At 46.9% G+C, this 7708-nt stretch overlaps 1 pseudogene; it reads left to right on the forward strand.

Moving 5' to 3' along the window:
- The first annotated feature begins 1029 nt into the window (after nt 1–1029).
- LOC136323499 (homeobox protein Hox-C13 pseudogene) lies at nt 1030–2007 on the forward strand (annotated as a pseudogene).
- Nucleotides 2008–7708: the final 5701 nt, after the last annotated feature.

The raw sequence follows: 7708 nt of genomic DNA on the forward strand, positions 1-7708 counted from the left end.
CTAAATGGGAAATATTTTCAAACAACAGCTCAGATAAGGGCCTAATATCCAAAATTTACAAAGAACTCATAAAACTCAACAACAAACAAACAAACAAACAATCCAATAAAAAAATGGGAAGAAGACATGAACAGACACTTCTCCCAGTAAGAGATACAAATGGCCAACAGATATATGAAAAGATGCTCAGCTTCATTAGTTATTAGAGAAATGCAAATCAAAACTACAATGAGATACCACCTCACTCCTGTTAGATTAGCTATTATCAACAAGACGGGTAATAGCAAATGTTGGAGAGGCTGTGGAGAAAAAGGAACCCTCATTCACTGTTGGTGGGACTGTAAAGTAGTACAACCATTATGGAGGAAAGTATGGTGGTTCCTCAAAAAACTGCAAATAGAACTACCTTATGACCCAGCAATCCCTCTACTGGGTATATACCCCAAAACCTCAGAAACATTGATACGTGAAGACACATGCAGCCTCATGTTCATTGCAGCACTGTTCACAGTGGCCAAGACATGGAAACAACCAAAAAGCCCTTCAATAGATGACTGGATAAAGAAGATGTGGCACATATACACTATGGAATACTACTCAGCCATAAGAAATGATGACATCAGATCATTTACAGCAAAATGGTGGGATCTTGATAACATTATAAGGAGTGAAATAAGTAAATCAGAAAAAAACAAGAACTACATGATTCCATACATTGGTGGAACATAAAAATGAGACTAAGAGACATGGACAAGAGTGTGGTGGTTACCAGGGGTGGGGGGAGGGAGGACATAGGGAGGGAGGGAGGGAGAGAGTTAGGGGGAGGGGGAGGGGCACAGAGAACTAGATAGAGGGTGGCGGAGGACAATCTGACTTTGGGCGAGGGGTACGCAACATAATTTAATGACAAAATAACCTAGACATGTTTTCTTTGAATATATGTACCCTGATTTATTAATGTCATCCCATTACCATTAATAAAAATTTATTAAAAAAAAAAAAAAAAAAAAAGCTGTGGTGCAGACGACTTCGCTGCTCCTGCATCCGCGCTGGCCGGAGAGCCTTCTGTACGTCTATGAAGACAGCGTGGCTGAGAGCGGCAGCAGCGGGGGCGGGGGAGGCGGCAGCACTGGCGGAGCAGGGGGCGGCTGCAGCGGAGCCAGCCCCGCCAAAGCCCCGAGCATGGACGGGCTGGGCAGCAGCTGCCTGGCCAGCCACTGCCGCAACCTGCTCCCACACCCTGTGCTGGGCCGCCCACCGGCTCCCCTGGGAGCCCCTCAGGGCGCCGTCTACACGGACATCCCCACCCCGGAGGCGGTGCGCCAGTGCGCCCCTCCGCAGGCTCCCCCCACCTCGTCCAGCGCCACCCTGGGGTATGGCTATCCGTTTGGTGGTAGCTACTACGGCTGCCGCCTGTCACACAATGTGAACCTGCAGCAAAAGCCTTGCGCCTACCACCCGGGCGATAAGTATCCGGAGCCGTAGGGCGCCCTGCCCGGTGACGACTTGTCCTCCAGAGCCAAGGAGTTCGCCTTCTATCCCAGCTTCGCCAGCTCCTACCAAGCGATGCCCGGCTACCTGGACGTGTCGGTAGTGCCTGGTATCAGCGGGCACCCAGAGCCGCGACACGATGCGCTCATTTCCGTCGAAGGCTACAAGCACTGGGCTCTCTCCAACGGCTGGGACAGTCAGGTGTACTGCTCCAAGGAGCAGTCGCAGTCCGCCCACATCTGAAAGTCTCCCTTTCCAGATGTGGTTCCCGTACAGCCCGAGGTGAGCAGCTACAGGCGCGGGCGCAAGAAACGCGTTCCCTACACGAAGGTGCAGTTGAAGGAGCTGGAGAAGGAGTACGCTGCCAGTAAATTCATCACCAAAAAGAAGCGCTGGCACATCTCCGCCACCACGAACCTCTCGAAGCGCCAGGTCACCATCTGGTTCCAGAACCGGCGAGTCAAAGAGAAGAAAGTGGTCAGCAAATCGAAAACACCTCAGCTCCACTCCACCTGACAGTCTACCGGGCCACTTTACGCCTCTATTTATGTTGCCACTTTGTACCATAACCGAACCCTCGAATATTCAATGTTAACAAGAAAGAGGAACCGCCCTCAGCCGGGAGACAGAGAGTATCCAAGGGCGTGCTCTGCCGCCCTCTACTCCCCGCCCTATCCTCAACCCTCACTCCCATCCAAATGGGGCCTCCAGGACCTCAACAGCTTTGGAGGTGGGCTCTGGTGGGCTGTGGGAGCAAGTCCACAGGCCCTTACTCCCCCTCACACTCACCCCTCTCCATGCCAGAAAGCCGAGTGGCAGCAAAAAGCCCCATCATTCCAACCAAAGCCAGGTTGTGGAACCCCTAATGACCCCATTCTCACCTCCTCCCTTTCTCGCCTCCTCCCTTTCCAGGGCAGTTAGACGGCCCTCCTGTGAGTGTGTCCTCAGCCTCTGTACAGAACCTGGGAGCCTAGTTCTTCCCCTGCTCCCTTGTCCCTCCTGCACTCCTTACTTAGGCAAGAATTTCCAGTTAAGACTTTCTATGCATATTTTAAAAGTCGTATTAATATTAACGATAATTATTAGGGATCTGGCATCGTTATTGGATTACAGGCAGTGTATAGGTTTTCTTTCTTTCCTATCTGTTTCAACAAAAGCTGGAATTGGCCTAGGAGCCACCTGTCCACGCACCTCAAACAAGAAACTGAATTTCTCAGGAGCTGCCTTCGGCTCTACTGCCTCCTCTGTTCTGCTCTCCCAGCCATCACGCAGAAATCCAAGAACAGAAGAAGCTCAACCATGCTTCTAAATACTTTTTTAATTTTTTTGCTTCTAAATACTTTTTATCTCCTCCTTCTCCTCTTTTTGTCCTTGTTCTTGTTCTCCTTTCCCTCTCACTTTCTCTCTCTCCCTCCTGGAGATAAGGTCAGACAAAGATACAGATCTTTCTTTCTTATCTCTTTCTTTTTCTTTCTCTCTTTCTTTCTTTTTTCCCTCTCTTCTTTCTTTTCCTTCCTTCCTTTCTTTCTTCCTTTCTTTCTCTCTCTCTCTCTCTCTTTCTTTTTTACAAAAGACCAAGGGATAGAGAGTGGTTCTCCCACCAGAGTCCATTTCCAGTCACTTCTCCATCACATCAATAAGCAATAGTTGCCTGACCAGGAGGTGGCGCAATGGATAGAGCATCGGACTGGGATGCAGAGGACCCGGGTTCTAGACCCCGAGGTCGCCAGCTTGAACGCGGGCTCATCTGGTTTGAGGAAAAAGCCCACCAGCTTGAACCCAAGATTGCTGGCTCCAGCAAGGGGTTACTCAGTCTGCTGAAGGCCCGCGGTCAAGGCACATATGAGAAAGCAATCAATGAACAACTAAGGTGTTGCAATGCGCAATAAAAAACTAATGATTGATGCTTCTCATCTCTCTCCGTTCCTGTCTGTCTATCCCTCTCTCTGACTCACTTTTTGTCTATGTAAAAAATAAATAAATAAATAAATAAGCAATAGTCGAGGACAGAGACCTCACACTTTCACTTGTACAGATTGTCCAGAGGAAAGCAGTTTTCTTCAGCAGGCCAAAATAATGGCCCCCATATAGCCAGCTAATGTAGATGCTGCCTAACATTTCCCTCCTCAAAGGCCAACTTGGTGCTAGGGGGCCTCCTTGCCTTCTCCCACTGGCACATTACAAAACAGTGTTCTTTTGAAATGTTCATCAGAAATAGGCTTTTAAGAATGTCTATCTGTGTATAGTATTGTGATGTCTGAATGACAATGTATTGAATTGAATACAAAAAGAAAAACCCACAAACTTGTTTTTAAAATAAAAAATTTTTTTTTGCCTTGATTATATTGCCCCTTCTGTCCACTGGCTCTTCAGAGAAGTTTCTGATACCCTGACTCAGCCAGAATGGACAATAGAAGAGTATAGCCATCACCCCCAGTTTGGAAGATCCCTGATTCATATTTTGCTCCACTTAAGTTTTTTTAAATTTCAGGTAGTTGAAACAATATAAACAGAAGAAAACTCCTTCTCATCCCAATGCCTAAATAGATGAGTGTATGTTGTGGAGAAAAGGGTATAATCAGTGACTGAAAAGGCCTGGAGCAGGTGAGTGAGACAAGTAGGTTGTCATTCACTTCTGTTAGTAGTTGGGGCTCAGATCTGGATCTGGGTGCTGGAGCTGAATGCTGTAATGGTGGCAGCGGTGGCAGCAGCTGGGAGCCAAACTTAGGCCCCAAGGCCCTAGTGTCTCCAAAAAATCCCAAATCCCTTCAGCCAGTTCAGGGCTGGGGCTAGGGAAAGGTCTGCACAGCTACTCCTGCTCAGCGTTTTCAGGCTGCACCCCCCTACACCCATCAATTTATGTAGAGAGGTCAGGCCGCTAGGATCCCTTGCACCCTCAGTTCACTAAACCAACCCCACTTTTATTCTCCAACATTTCTGGGAATCTTAGTCTTCTAAGTAGTCTGGAGCCGTATAGACTGCCACTAATTTGTTTTTTCTGTCAAGTCAGTCCACGTCTATCTCCCTATCTGGCAAAGTTAATGAGATTGTCAAATTATCAGGTTAAGAGACTTTTTTAAAGCAATATAACCTGAAACAATGTTATCTTGGATTAAATCTTTAGTGCAGTAATTTTTATTTATATATATTTTTTCTTCTCCTAAGACATAGAAAGACTGGAGGTATTGGGTTGGAAATTAAAGTTCTTTGGTCTCCCTTTAACTGATGATTGAAGTTTTAAACGTTTTATTTAAATGAATGTTTCTGGGGGCGAAACATGCATGTGTGCGTGCACACACACGGTCTGAGAGACCATCTCAGAATTCACCATCTGTGGAGGCTTTGGTACTGATGTGGTGGCAGTCCTGTTCAACTTTATTTCAACTCTGGGTTAACTATCAAAGAATCATATGCTGGAAAGTAGAGATTTAGGAGGGGATAAGTGAATCTCCCAGGAATAAAGTTCGTTCCTTTTAAAAAAAAATTTATTTATGGATCTTTAAAGACAGAGAGAGAGAAAGGGGGGAGGGAAAGGGCAGGAGGCATCAACTTGCAGCAGTTGCTTCCTGCATGTGCCTTGACCAGCCAAGCCCAGGGTTTCAAACCAGAGACCTCAGCATTCCAGGTCAACTCTTCGCCACCACAGGTCAGACTAAAGTTCATTCTTAATTCCATCTTTCTTTTTTCTTCCCATTCATCACCCTAACCTCTCCCCCAAACAAGAATCTTCCCTGAGATAAAAAGACTTGAAGATTAAATATACATTTGGTAAGAAAAAAAAAAAAAAAAAAGCTGTGGTGCATTTGCACAATGGAATACTACGTGGCTGTGAAAAAGAAGGAAATCTTACCTTTTGCGATGGCATGGATGGACTTGGGGATTATTATGCTAAGTGAAATAAGCAGGGCAGAGAAAGACAAGTATCATATGACCTCACATAAATGTGGAATCTACTGAACATGGTGAACTGAATAGAGGCACAGGCGGGGTCACAGAGAGTAGAGGGACAGCTGTCAGAGGAAGGGGCATGAGGGGATGAGATCAGAGAAGGTGAAGGGATTAGTGAAATTATATAAGCATAGCACATAGATACAGATAACAGGACAGCAAATCCCAAAGGGAAGGGGGAGGGGCAGGCAATGGGGGACAAGGGGGTGGGGATGAGGAAATTATATTGAGTGGGACACTTGAATTCATGTTAACACAATAAATTAAAATTAATAAAAAATTTTAAAAAGAAAAAGACTTAACTGAGGGTTATACCATGTGCATGAATCGAAAGACTCCAATATTGTTAAGTTTTCAATTCTCAAGTTTACTTATAGTTCAGCATAATCTCAATTCAAATCTCAACAGACTTTTTGGATCGAAAATTGGCAAACTAATTCAGAAAAGTATATGGAAATACAAAGAATCAACAATAGCAAAAATAGCTTTGAAAAAGAAGACAGGAGATGACGTCAGAGTAATGGCGGGGTAGGAAGCGATACCGATAAATCTCCCCCAAAACTCAACAAGATCTTCAACCAGAAACAGAAAAACCTATACTTGGAGCTTCCAGATGCTTCGCAATACACCCAAAGGTATGATTGAGTGAAAAATTGGCTAAATATATTACCAAACCCCGAAGGAAATAGGGAGTAAGAAATGCTCTGCCTTCCTCACTAACCTAAACAGGGCGGCTTTCTCTGGTAACTGTGAATATAGAAACTGAGGCGGGCAAAGGGGGTGAATAGATCCAGGCCGCGACAGAAACGGCCGAACCAGGCTGTGGCACGGAGATCCAAGCTGAGGAAAATCTGATCCTGTGGCAACCCGGGCAATACAAGCTAACACTTGCGCCAAACCCAAACAAAGAAAGACAAGCGGCGTGGCCATTTTACCCGGTCTCCTGGTTGGTGCGCAGTTAGTGGGCGAGAGATTTCTTCCTAGGCCCCGAGAGTGGGTGCCCGTGTTGCCCCACGGAGAGGCAGGGTCAGAGGCCTTTCTGTGGGCCGAGGGCAGAGTCTCTGGGCAGCCCCAGCGCCCTGGGAAAGCCACGCACGGGAGGGAGTGAGAACTAATTCCAACGGTGGAGATTTTCCGTGCTGGAGGGTGTTTCACTCAGAGGGAAACGCGGCCGACCTCATATCCTGGTTTGCGCGCGCAGATAAGGAGTGAGCGATTCCTCTGAGTGCCTCGGCAGTGCGCGCCCATGTTATCGCACAGAGGGGCAGAGTCAGGGGCCTTTGTGTGGGCCAAAGCGGAATCTCGGGCCGCCCCAGCGCCTTGCAAAAGCCGCGCACGGGGACGGAGCGAGACTCAATTCCAACGCTGCAACTTTTCCCTGCGGTTGGGGGTTTCACTCAGAGCGTGAGACTGCTGGCCGGATATCCTGGTCTGCGCGCGCAGACAGTGAGCGAGAGTTTCCTCCAAGCGCCCCGGAAGTGGGCGCCCGCTTGTGTTACCAGACAGAGTGGCAGAGCCAGAGGTCTTTGAGTGGGTGGAAAGCCCGCCTGATTATGCTAGCAGCTCTGACTGACTGAGCCTTACCCAGAGCCCTATGCTGAGTGGAAATAGAGTGGGGAGTTGCCAGCTCTTTGAGCCTCTTACTATCCAGGCAGAGGCAGCAGCAACCCCATAGCTGGATTATCAGGCTACTAATTGAGGAAGGAAAGACTAGGAGAAAGGCTCCAGGAACACGGACTCTCTCACTGTCGGAGCCTATAAATGCTAATGAGCTTCGACTGCCAACGAGACTAAAGCACAATACATAACATTGCCATAGAGACTTATCAACTGCAAACCTCTACCTGAGCGTGCCAAAGGGGCAGAACCCGGGGTACAGAGTCACCGACCAGGAAGAGGGAGAGAAAAGAAAAAGCAAAAAGATAACCTCTCAAAATCAAGAATAATCTGCAGACTTTATAACCTATCCCATTTTATTATATTTGTTCGTTTGTTTCTCTTATCTGCATTCTTGATACTTTTTTTTCCTCCTCCAATTTGGCCGATTAACTCTCTACCGGTCTTACTCTCTCCTCTCCTTGAACTACACTACCCATAAGTGTTACATCTCCCATTATCTTTTTTCTCCTCTTCCTTTCTCTCTATGAGGGTTGCACTCCAAAACCCTTAACTCTCTCTCTCTCTCTCTCCTTTCTTTTTTCTTCTTTTAGTGGTTCCCTCTTTTTTTCTCTCTCTCTCTTTCTTTTCTCCCTCTATATTAGTTTCTTCC

The sequence above is a fragment of the Saccopteryx bilineata genome, chromosome 2, assembly GCF_036850765.1.
Source record: "Saccopteryx bilineata isolate mSacBil1 chromosome 2, mSacBil1_pri_phased_curated, whole genome shotgun sequence".
In the NCBI taxonomy this organism is placed as follows: domain Eukaryota; kingdom Metazoa; phylum Chordata; class Mammalia; order Chiroptera; family Emballonuridae; genus Saccopteryx; species Saccopteryx bilineata.